This window comes from Orcinus orca, chromosome 7 (genome assembly GCF_937001465.1).
Source record: "Orcinus orca chromosome 7, mOrcOrc1.1, whole genome shotgun sequence".
Classification (NCBI taxonomy): domain Eukaryota; kingdom Metazoa; phylum Chordata; class Mammalia; order Artiodactyla; family Delphinidae; genus Orcinus; species Orcinus orca.
In genome coordinates, this window is record NC_064565.1 from 79,922,692 (window position 1) to 79,934,886 (window position 12,195).

The following is a 12,195-nucleotide window of genomic DNA, read 5'->3' on the forward strand; positions in this document are numbered from 1 at the left end:
TCAGAATAAGATTAATGGATTGTACCAATATCATTATTCTGATTGACTAATATAATTTTGCAAAATATTACCAGTAGAGGAAACTTGGCAAATTTTACAAGGAATTTCTCTGTCTCATTTTACAACAGCACAGTAATCTACAATTATTGCAATAAAATTTTTAATTTAAAAATGCTGCAGTACCTGGAATAAATATTTAGTGAAGAGATTTAAGAATCTGTGTCTCTCTTAGCACCCTACTCTAAAATCATCTTTATTTTTTACATGTAAATTTCTCAATGACTATCAGAGTTAAGTTACTGCTGTACAAATTAGATTGTATCCATCTTTGATAGGGCAATCGTTTAACCTAATGCTTTCTTATACTGTAAATTCTTACTGGTAGAATGATAGAAAATGACTAGTTTCTATGTTGGTATCTGTTCTTTCTGTTATAAAGCTTTATATTATTCATTTAAATCATATTCTCAGGATTACATTATTTGAAAATGTAGTCAACATGTAACATATATGACACCTAGATCATCTCTCTGAAATATACTTTATTTTTTTTGCATTTGTTTTTTCAGAATGCACATACTTCATAAATGATTTGGTATTTCTTGCACTTAATTTTTTCATAGTTTCTTCAGAATTAAAAAATAAGATATAGAACATAAGGGAATTTATTTTCACCTATTAAAGGTAGACAAATATCAATGGAAGAGGAGAGAGAGAGCAGAAATCACCCAAATTTATAAGACCATTTGCTTTTGGATAATGATGTCAAAACCATCTAATAGAGAAAGGAAAGCCTTTCCAAAATATTTCTGGAAGAACTGGATAACTGTAGGAAAAAATAACCTTGATTTTCCCTCACATTATATTCAAAAATTAACTTGAATAGATCTAAATTTACAAGCTAAAATCATAAATAAAAAGAAAAATAAAAGATAAACCATATTGCATTAAATATATAGTATTAAGGAATTCAACCTTATAAAGTAAAAATTACCCAGAGGTTTCCTAGAGTAGTACTACTAAAATATGGACTGTGTATTTGTGCTGATTCATAAACTGCTTTTACCTTATATCTGTGACAAAATAAGTTCAAAAATTGAGAATAAGTGTTTTGAAATTTTATAGCAGTATGACATTACCAGGATATTATCCACGATTCTCCTAGAAGATATTCCTGGGAGTTGCCAGGAAACTTATCCTAGGGTCTTATAGGACAGCACCTCAAAAAGTGTGGCCTTGGACAGACGCCAATTCATGAACTTTTTTTTAAACTCCTCCATGATGACAGAAGCCTAGACATTGAAAGTAAATGCTATAAATTTTTTTAAATATCTTTATTGGAGTATAATTGCTTTACAATGGTGTGTTAGTTTCTGCTTTATAACAAACTGAATCAGTTATACATATACATATGTTCCCATATCTCTTCCCTCTTGCGTCTCCCTCCCTCCCCCCTCCCTATCCCACCCCTCTAGGTGGTCACAAACCACCTAGCTGATCTCCCTGTGCTATGCAGCTACTTCCCACTAGCTATCTGTTTGGTAGTGTATATATGTCCATGCCACTCTCTCACTTTGTCACAGCTTCCCCTTCCCCCTCCCCATATCCTCAAGTTCATGCTCTAGTAGGTCTGTGTCTTTATTCCTGTCTTACCCCTAGGTTCTTCATGACCTGTTTTTTTTTCTTAGATTCCATATATATGTGTTAGCATACGGTATTTGTTTTTCTCTTTCTGACTTACTTCACTCTGTATGACAGACTCTAGGTCCATCCACCTCACTACAAATAACTCAGTTTCGTTTCTTTTTATGGCTGAGTAATATTCCATTGTATATATGTGCCACATCTTCTTTATCTGTTGATGGACACTTAGGTTGCTTCCATGTCCTGGCTATTGTAAATAGAGATGCAATGAACATTTTGGTACGTGACTTTTTGAATTATGTTTTTCTCAGGGTATCCAATCCAAAAATGGGCAGAAGACCTAAATAGACATTTCTCCAAAGAAGATATACAGATTGCCAACAAACACATGAAAGAATGCTCAACATCATTAATCATTAGAGAAATGCAAATCAAAACTACAATAAGATATCATCTCACACCGGTCAGAATGGCCATCATCAAAAAATCTAGAAACAATAAATGCTGGAGAGGGTGTGGAGAAAAGGGAACACTCTTGCACTGTTGGTGGGAATGTAATTTGATACAGCCACTATGGAGAACAGTATGGAGGTTCCTTAAAAAAACTACAAATAGAACTACCATACAACCCTGCTATAAAATTTTGAAAGCAATTTGGTATTGCCAGGATATTGACTGGTGTGTAGATCAGTTTGGGTTTGTTGAATTTTCATGGTGAGTCAAATACAGGGCAACGTGTTTATTAGTAAGAAACAAAAGGATTACATCACAGCATTGGTTATTTTAAGGGTAGTCTGTTAGATGTTTCCCCAAAGCATGTGAAAAGTGAGAAAATGTATTTATTTTTAATATAATTGTTTATTTTATAATCACTCTAAATTTAGAAGCTTTATTTATAGTTAAAAACTTAATAGATAATTCAGAGAAGTAAAACATTATATAATTTAAATTCTAACTTAAAAAAAGCCCAAGTACAATCCACTTGTATTATTTGTCAAAAGAATAAAGAAGAAAAAAGAAATGCATTTCTGAGTGTGACAGTAGCAGTAAACAGAAAGACCATGATGGCAGTGATTTTGAAAATATGAAAACCAAAGTGCACTAGTTTTATACAGAATGTGATAACTAACATATTTTTCCATGTTGTAAGCATAAATAAAATGCTAAAACCAATACATGTTTTCTGGCAGACATGTACTAGTTAATGATGTAATGAAGCAATCAAAACTTCAGCAAAATTTAGAGACAAATCATAAAGAATTAAGTTCAAAACAAAGGAATAAAATTTTTTTTAAATAGTTTTGAATTTAAATGCTATAGTAGCATACATGCTAAGTACTTTACTGGCCTGTGAAAATATTAGTAGAAGGCTGTACCAAAGATGTTTACCTGAATATTTGGTGATGGATGCTGTGACAGCGTGGAACAAGCCTAGTCATTTTATAACTTTCATTTACTCTTCGTTTTGTCAAATCTCCAAGAAAACAACAAATAATGGTTGTTTAGATTAAAAAAAAATTAATGCATACCTTTCCATATAAAATGAAGCATTTATGAAAAAAAATCTAATAGTACTTGTCATTTGTTGATCATTTACTACCTATAAATTTGGGGATCAGCAGTCTACAAGTATTATCGCTTAATTTTCCTATTATGCTCATAACAACTCTGCAATCTCTCTCTCCAGCTCTGTCTCTCTCTGTCTATATATATACATGTTAGACTATTATAATATATATTATATATAATCAGTATATATTAATAGAAATATGCAATCATAAAATACATCTATGTCATTATTTGAAATGTATCTATGCCTATACTTACATCTCAAGCTACACCTATATCTAGTTACAATTATTTATAACTACAGTATATCTAGTTCTTTATGAAAGATTAAGTTCTACAACAATCACACCCAAGACTGTTTAATTTCACTGCTAGTGATTCTACCACCATTCTCTTTTATCTCGTGGTAAGAAATATTTAAACATATCCAATAAACCACATGACTGGGAAGTAAATACTTTCAATGCCAAGAACAGGTATCCCCCACTTTTTAAAAGTTTGCTTTACACTACTTTGCTTTTACAAAACACCTACATTAGTACCTCTTTTCACTAACTGAAGGAAATTGAAAGAGGATTTTTGCTTTTACAAAAAAGGTGAAAAGTTAAAATAGCATTCAGCTCTTGTTTTGCAGCAGCTGTTACAGAGGTAGCAGGTACCTTGAGGAGAGTGAGTGGAACCACCAAGCCCCTTCCCCAGGAGCTATGCTCAGCATCTCAGTATTAAGCCACCATAACTTTGAACTGTGTCTGAGCATCTGTGCTTTATCTCGATTTATTTTGTGCATTTGTTAGCAAGATGTATATAAGGTAATTGTTTCTCCACTTTATACCATGTCATAGGAATGCTCTGCTTTCAGATAGCAGGGGGAAACTGTACTGCCTTTCTAGCCATTTTGTGTATATTTTAAAAACATACTCGGAAGATATATAGCTGAGCTGCAAATTCTTCATATACTCATTGTAAAAATAAACAGATCCCAATAGCATTTCACCACCCAGTGTGTGTCTACCGTACTGTGGATATTTGTCTTTATTATGTTTTTGACACAACTAAAGAATGGAAATATAACAATCCCTAAAGCTCTTGCCTTAAAGACTTCAGGGTTTATTCAACAAGCCCTCATAAAATTCAGCCTCTCAGTAGGTGAGACTGATGTACAGTAACTTAGGAAGAAAAATAAGGACACACTTATCTCAGATACAGCATCTGAAAGCCAATCCTGGGATATTCTTTGCATTCTACAGTTTCAGTCTGTGTTATGCTAATACATTAAGCTATTAAGACTTCATGAGTTCTTTTGTTACTTTTAGGTGTTTGTTTGGCTATTTCTGCTGTTTTATATTCAATAAGATGAGTGGTTATAGTTGTAAGATCAATGAAAAAAAGTTGAATTTCTAAAAAGAACAGAAAAAATAAGTAAAATATAGTTTTTAAAATATATTTTGTCTAGATATAGTACTTGTAAAAATAATAAATGTTAAAATGCTAGGATATTGGGACTTCCCTGGTGGCATAGTGTTTAAGAATCCACCTGCCAATGCAGTGGACACGGGTTTGAGCCCTGGTCCGGGAAGAACCCACAAGCCGCAGAGCAGCTAAGCCCATGCGCCACAGCTACTGAGCCTGAGCTCTAGACTCTGCAAGTCACAACTACTGAGCCTGTATGCCACAACTACTGAAGCCTGCGTGCCTAGAGCCTGTGCTCCACAACAAGAGAAGCCACTGCACTGAGAAGCCCGTGCACCTCGACAAAGAGTAGCCCCTGATGATTGCAACTAGAGAAAGCCTGTACGTAGTAACAAAGACTCGACACAGCCAAAAATAAATAAATAAATAAATAAATTTTAAAACAATACATAAATAAATAATAAAATAAAATGATAGGATAAAAATTGAGTTTACATTTTTATTAGCCAATTATAGTTGGCTGCAAATCAAGTCCCCATGATTTTAATATAATCTTATTATTGACCTTCATTATAAAATTGCAGAAGTATCTCACCAGACTAAAATTCTTTATCAGAATTAAATGTCATAATAAAGTCAATTAAAGATATTTTCTTGAGGAGTGAAAGTATAAAGTGTTGCTATATGTAAATTTTTGCGCCCCACCACCCCAATCCATATGTTGAAGTCCTAACCACCCAGTGTGTCTGTGTTGTGTTGTAAGGCTAAATGAGGTTGTAAGGTTGGGGCTCTGATCTTACGGGATTAGTGTCCTTATATCAAGAAAAGAAGACACACCCCAGAGAGCTTGCTCTCTGTCTCTGCCTGTGAGATCTTGTGAGAACAAAGAGGTCATGTGAGAACACATTTTGCTGGCAGCCACCCACAAGCCATGAGAAGAGGCCTCAGAATGAAAACTACCTTGCTGGCACTCTAATCTTAGAACTCTCAGCTTCTAGACCTATGAGAAATAAGTATCTATTGTTTAAGTCACCTAGTCTATGGTATTTTGTTACATCAGCTCAAGCTGACTAATATACTATATCTGCCAGAAGTAATAGTTTACTTTACCTTTTAAATATTTTCAGCATTTAGTGTATTTTTAAGATTTTGTCCTCCACTCTCTGACTTTGCATTCTATTAGGGGTTCTTAACTGATAACAATTTTCACACTTAGAAGAATATATATACATATCATCCCTCCAAAAGCAAATGGATTACCTCATACAAATTGGTGTTAAGAACCATCAACGGCATATTCCTATAAACAGAATAAAATGATTATTGTTCTGAAATTCACCACTTAGGCTTAAACTTGAACCCTTTACTATAATAGTGTAGACTCAATTTTATATTTTGTTATGTTAACACTTTATCATGTGTTTAGCATTTTTTGTTTTTTGGTTTTTTTTGTGGTACACGGGCCTCTCACTGCTGTGGCCTCTCCCACTGCGGAGCACATGTTCTGGATGTGCAGGCCCAGCGGCCATGGCTCACAGGCCCAGCCGCTCCGCGGCATGTGGGGTTCCCCCAGACCGGGGCACGAACCCATGTCCCCTGCATCGGCAGGTGGATTCCCAACCCCTGCACCACCAGGGAAGCCCCAATATTTTAATACTATGTTTTTCACTGTTGTTATTTAGGGTTATTATATATAAACTAATATTCATGACTATAACTTTTCTTAAGGCTTCCATTAAGGTTAAATATTTAGAAATTTAATATTTTTATTATTAGAAATGATACTGCAATAAAATTTTACTGCATTTAGCTTTTCCTTCTTTTGAATTATTGTTTTAAGGGAATGCCCAGAATTGTGGTACAAAGTATTATATTACCATATGATTCTGAGCAACTTTGGAACCCACCAGCAGTACATGAAATAGTTGATTTGATTTTAAATCACCAAAATTTGGTATTATTTTCTTTAAAATATATACATACAGTGTCATACATATAAGACAGAGTGAGAGAAAAATAACACATTTTCTGATTTATAAGAACTTCACAATACAAAACAAATAAAAATATAAGCAACTAAGGGGCTTCCCTGGTGGCGCAGTGGTTGAGAGTCCGCCTGCCGATGCAGGGGACACGGGATCATGCCCCGGTCTGGGAAGATCCCACAAGCCGCAGAGTGGCTGGGCCCGTGAGCCATGGCTGCTAAGCCTGCGCGTCCAGTGCCTGTGCTCCACAACGGGAGAAACCACAACAGTGAGAGGCCCGCGTACCACACACACACACACACACACACACACAATATATATATATATATATATATATATGCAACTAAATACATCTAAAAGCTATGTTGCAATACAGAACACACATTGGAGAGGTAAACATTTTTAAAAAGCTTGAAGATCAATGAAGAAAATGTATACATCCACAGAGAATATAACAAGGATTGGATTTTTTGTTTTTGTGTTTGTTTGATAGAACAGGATGAAAAAATTCATGGGAGTAAAATGGTACAAGTCATACTTAGAGAGAATTGAATTGTCCAAAGCTAAGTATTATGGGAAGTTTAGAATCATCCAAAGTTAGGTGTATTTGCAATGAATCAGGCCATAATGGGGTTGAGGTTGATAGATTGAAATTTTAAAGTAAAATTTATACAGCATCATGTTTTTCCAAATCCAAATAACAGTTTCATTTCATTTTCCTAATATTTTTATTATAAAATTTTTCAAGCAGAGTAAAATTGATACTATGAAATGATATATGTGCTAACTAAATCTAGATTATTAACATTTTTCCATATTTGCTTTATATATATACATTTTAACTAATAAAAATTACATTGTAGACATCAGGACAATTCATCCCTAATTCAGTATGCATCTTCTAAAAAGAGGGACTTTCTTTTTCATAATCACAAGATATTATTTTTAGCCATGCTTTTCAAACAGGATTCTATCATAGTGGATGCACTGCATTTGTTTTCTGAGACTCTTAGCTCTCTTTTAATAGAGAACAATACCACTTTATTTTTTATGACCCTGGCTTTTTAAAATAACTTGACTGATAGTGTCTATTATATAATTTAAATTGTTCCCCTCATCTAGATTTTGCTATATAAACTGAAAGTTATGTCCAAAAGCATAATTAGATTCAGGTTAACAGTTTTTTGGCATGAACACTTCATAATAAAGTATTCCACATTTTATACCCCATCACATCAGTGGGTGCATAAGGTCATGATTGACCATTAATAATAATGGTCATTTGCTTGAGATAACGACAAGAGACTCTTCATTGTAAAGATATGGTTTCCCTTTAAAATTAGCAAGTACCTGGGGGTAATATTTTGGCAATGTTGGAATATCTTATTTTTTTCAAAATCTTTCACAGAATGACTGTAACATCTATTGATTCTTCTTGCCTTAATCAATTACGGTTGCTTCTGCTATTAACACCTTTTATGTGTTCGTGAAAAATCTCACGATCTGAAAAATAATTCATAAAATATAATAGCTTCATGTTTATTATTTTTTCAAGCTCTTTGGAATGTTCTCACCAAATATCTAAAAGGCAATTGTAATAGGGTAATTGAAACAGATGTATGTCAGCCAGCATTTGCACTTAGCCATTTTCATTTTTATTAGTATGGTGGGTATCACATTGTGGTTTCAATTTTCACTTCCTTTATGGTTTATTAGGCTGAGTGCCTTTTCATGTATTTACTGCTCATTTGGCTACCTTCATTTTTTAACATTTGATTACTTATGTCTCAGAGAGGTCTGTTCTAAGCTGACTTCCCTATAGATACAATGTATCTTTTTTATGTATCAATATATATCTTCTTTTATTTCAGGTAGAATTATTGAATTTGATGTTTTAAGATATCAGAATGACAATTTTGTTGCATTGCTTTACAGTTTTTCTTCAGACATTTCAATTATACTTATGTTGGACTTTTTTGCCTGGTTATATATTATAATTTTAATGCTGAACATTTTTTAAATATCCTACATTTTCTTGGGTCTTTTTATTCTTATTTTATACATTCTTTGATTATGTCTATGGTTTCAGCTAATATCCCTGTTGAATTTTATAATTAGTCTTCATGGTATATAAGAACTGTGATCCAGGTCCAAAAACTAATTTATAAAAGTAGAAGAGTGTCTAAGGATTCAATAATATTCAATTTAAATATAAAATTTTAGTTTCAAAAATAAGTTATTTATAAATCATGATGCATGAAAGTGGTTTGAAATTAGCTATAGAGAGCAGCTTGCCCTTTATCTCTTGCATGCAAGTTAGGCAAATAATGGAATAATTATCAATGAGCATATAAGAAATAATAATGGAAAATTAAAGAAAGATCAAGTTCATATATTTATGAAAAGGAGGAGGTTATTGTAAAGGAAGTAGTGATAAAATGATTTTCTGTTGCCACATAATTTAGAAAGGAATCAGATAATATATACACTGATAGGAGGACTGTAGTGAATTAAAACAAAAAAAGAGAAGGAAATGGTTTATACCCAAGATATACTGTCCACTGGGTGTCTGGATATTTCTTCATCCCATTGTTTTAGATCTCTGCTTTTTCTAAAATGCACTGAGACATAAAGAATGATTCTAGAAACTGTTAATTGTCAGTTACATTATAATGTGATTTTACTTCATATTGTTTTTGAGAAAAAAGTTTAGACATAGAGAAAAATAAGCCACAACCAATGATGGGAAGTCGTCCAAGACTTGTATCCTAGAGTAACCTTTATCTTTCATTCATTCAAATATTTCCAAATCCTTCCATAATAAAATATACACAATCCATTTTTCATTTAAAACAACATTATCAATTGAATTTTTGCTATATCTCCTTTTCTTTTCTTTCTTTTTTTTTTTTTTCTGAAAGACTATTTGGAACAAAAATGAGCAATAGCATTCAATTAAATGTGTGTACAATTTGAGCAGTTGTGGATTCCCACCAAGTGATTATTACTTGGTTTAAGCAACTGTGATGTGTTCAGGTAAATCACTCAGTTTGTGCCCCTGGGAAAGTTGACAAATGTCAACATTAAACCTATCAATTCTAATTTACCTCCTTTGAGACAGCACTCTCTTGGCTAGGGTGGTATGGAAAACACTGCAAAGGGACAAGCATTTCATCTTCTAGAAAGGGATGACAGCTAAAGTCACCCAAGGACACATAAACAAACACAGAGCTGTCTTAACAACTTGACATAAGTTAATCATATATCCCCTTCCCTTATTCAAAGACCAAAGTATCCAAAAGTAGCCTTGTGGAGAAATATTGAGAATAGGTAAGTATATAGAGGGCCATTTGGAAAATATTTATCCTCAGTAGGCTATGTAAGAGTATTTCTCCATATAATTGGAACTAATGCTTCAATTACCTGGGTGTCCAAACAGTGAAGGTTAAGGTAATATACCTTATCACCAGTAAGAACCTCACTTTGTAGCCATTCTTCAACATAACACTTCTATGTCATTGGAGAAATTTCTAAGTTACTTTTGCCAAAACTGTAAAATATGAAGAAATACAATATCTTGATATAATATTTAAGGATTAAGTGACATGTGAGAGCACCAATTACATAACTGGCACACAATAGGTTTTCAATCAAGGTGAGTTTCTTTCCTGAATGTATTTTCATGTGACCTGTTGTTCACATCTTGTGATGTGACTTGTTCATGTCTTGTGAAACTTAGCTATGTGCAATGAAGAAAACCAATCCCAGACATAATTATAAGGAAACATCACTTTAATAGTAAGCAATGAGGTACACACATGTAATGCCACACTTTAAATGGCAGGACAGGAAAATAAACCACACCGTATCTTCATGTGTATATGTGTTTGTATTCTGTTAAGTTTTCTCTTTTGAATGTTTGTCTTATAATACCTTTATATTACTAGATAACTGCATATAAGTTATAGATAAATGTATGTATACTGTGAGTGTGTGCTAATATTTTATTTTACTGTGAATAATAAAAATGTAAAGATCACTAGTTTAGTTAGTATAAGCAAACACAAACTTTGGGAGTATTTGTGAGGTCCTGCATAGAAGTCCATTGTAAAGTAAATTGAAATTAATTGCCAAATTTCTTTGTGTTAATAGAAATGTATTTCAAAAATGACTGAGGAAATCATTTATGAAAAGAGAACAATTTATAACACCACACACACACATACACACACACACACACACACACACACACATAGAAAACAAACACCAAAATATCCCTGCTTGAATCTGGTTAAATTGCTGACAAAAAGAATGCAAAGTAGATTGCTCCAGGGCTGGAATGAGAGGCATGTTCTGAAGAATAGTAAACCTGTCTACAAATGAGCATTTTTCCACTTGACCTCCTTGCCATATAAATTAAATATAGCAAGGAAAATGGCTAAACTGCAGGCTAACATTTAGAGATTATCTAACATCAATATTGGACCCCCTTCTCACTTTGAATCCTATTTAACAAATTATTAAACTTCTGTGAAGTTGCTTTTTGCAATGCCAGATTGTGTTTTCTTGCATTATCTCTAGTGGTGAAAATAATCTTTTTGTATTCCTCATGTTTAATTCCCATTGGAATTAAAAATGGACAAATGGACAAACATTTCTGTGTTCTGTGGAATGTTTTTGGTACTCTTAGAACTTTTCCTTCTACCGATTATAGGTACAGAAAGATAGGTAGATGTCTTTCTTAAGAAATGCTGTGCTCTTCTGGTTTGAACAGTATTAAATACAAACTGAAATAATATGATTTGCATATCTGAAGATAGTTAAAAGATAGGACAAATTCTAACAATGCCATAATTATTTATGTTGGCAAATTTCTGTTTAGCTTATTATATGTTAGTGATTTTAATACCAGTATAGTGCCAAGTGCATAGACTCAGACATCACCTCACTGAAAACATGTATTATAAAAGTAAAAGTGCCATTATTGGAGGAAAAACACTCATACAGTGAGTAGCAGAGCACATATGATGCTCCAACACTTATTATCTCGGAGAAGGTTGCTCAGTCCACACATATCAAAATGTATGCATCTTAGAATTGGCTTTAGAAGAGGGTGCCTGACCCATGAAGCTCCCATAGTTGTTACAAAGAAGGTTGAAGGTTGACTATGTACCAGAAGGATAAACCTTTTTGGTCAAGAAAACACCCTGGTTAAAAAGGGGAGCCTCCTGGGTACAGTGAGGCCTCATCCTGTTTTTCACTTGATTTAATGAGATGGAGGCTTCAGGGTATGTCTCTCTTAAAACAGCTGCTCTTAAATAACTAGAACTATCCTCGTAATGCTGCTATCTTAAATTTAAACTCCAGAAATCGAGTTGGAAGTGGCTTCCAGTTCCATGTTCCAGCTAACGATTACCAATGCTATGAAGATAATTTTAGCAATTCACAGGATATTCTAACGTTTCTTTAATTAGGAGTGACAGGAAGTTTTATAGACAACTTTATCTCCTTGATTTTACATCAAACTGCATTGTACATTTGGGGGTTTATAAATTTATCTTCTAATTCCTTCAGTCTAAACCTCTAT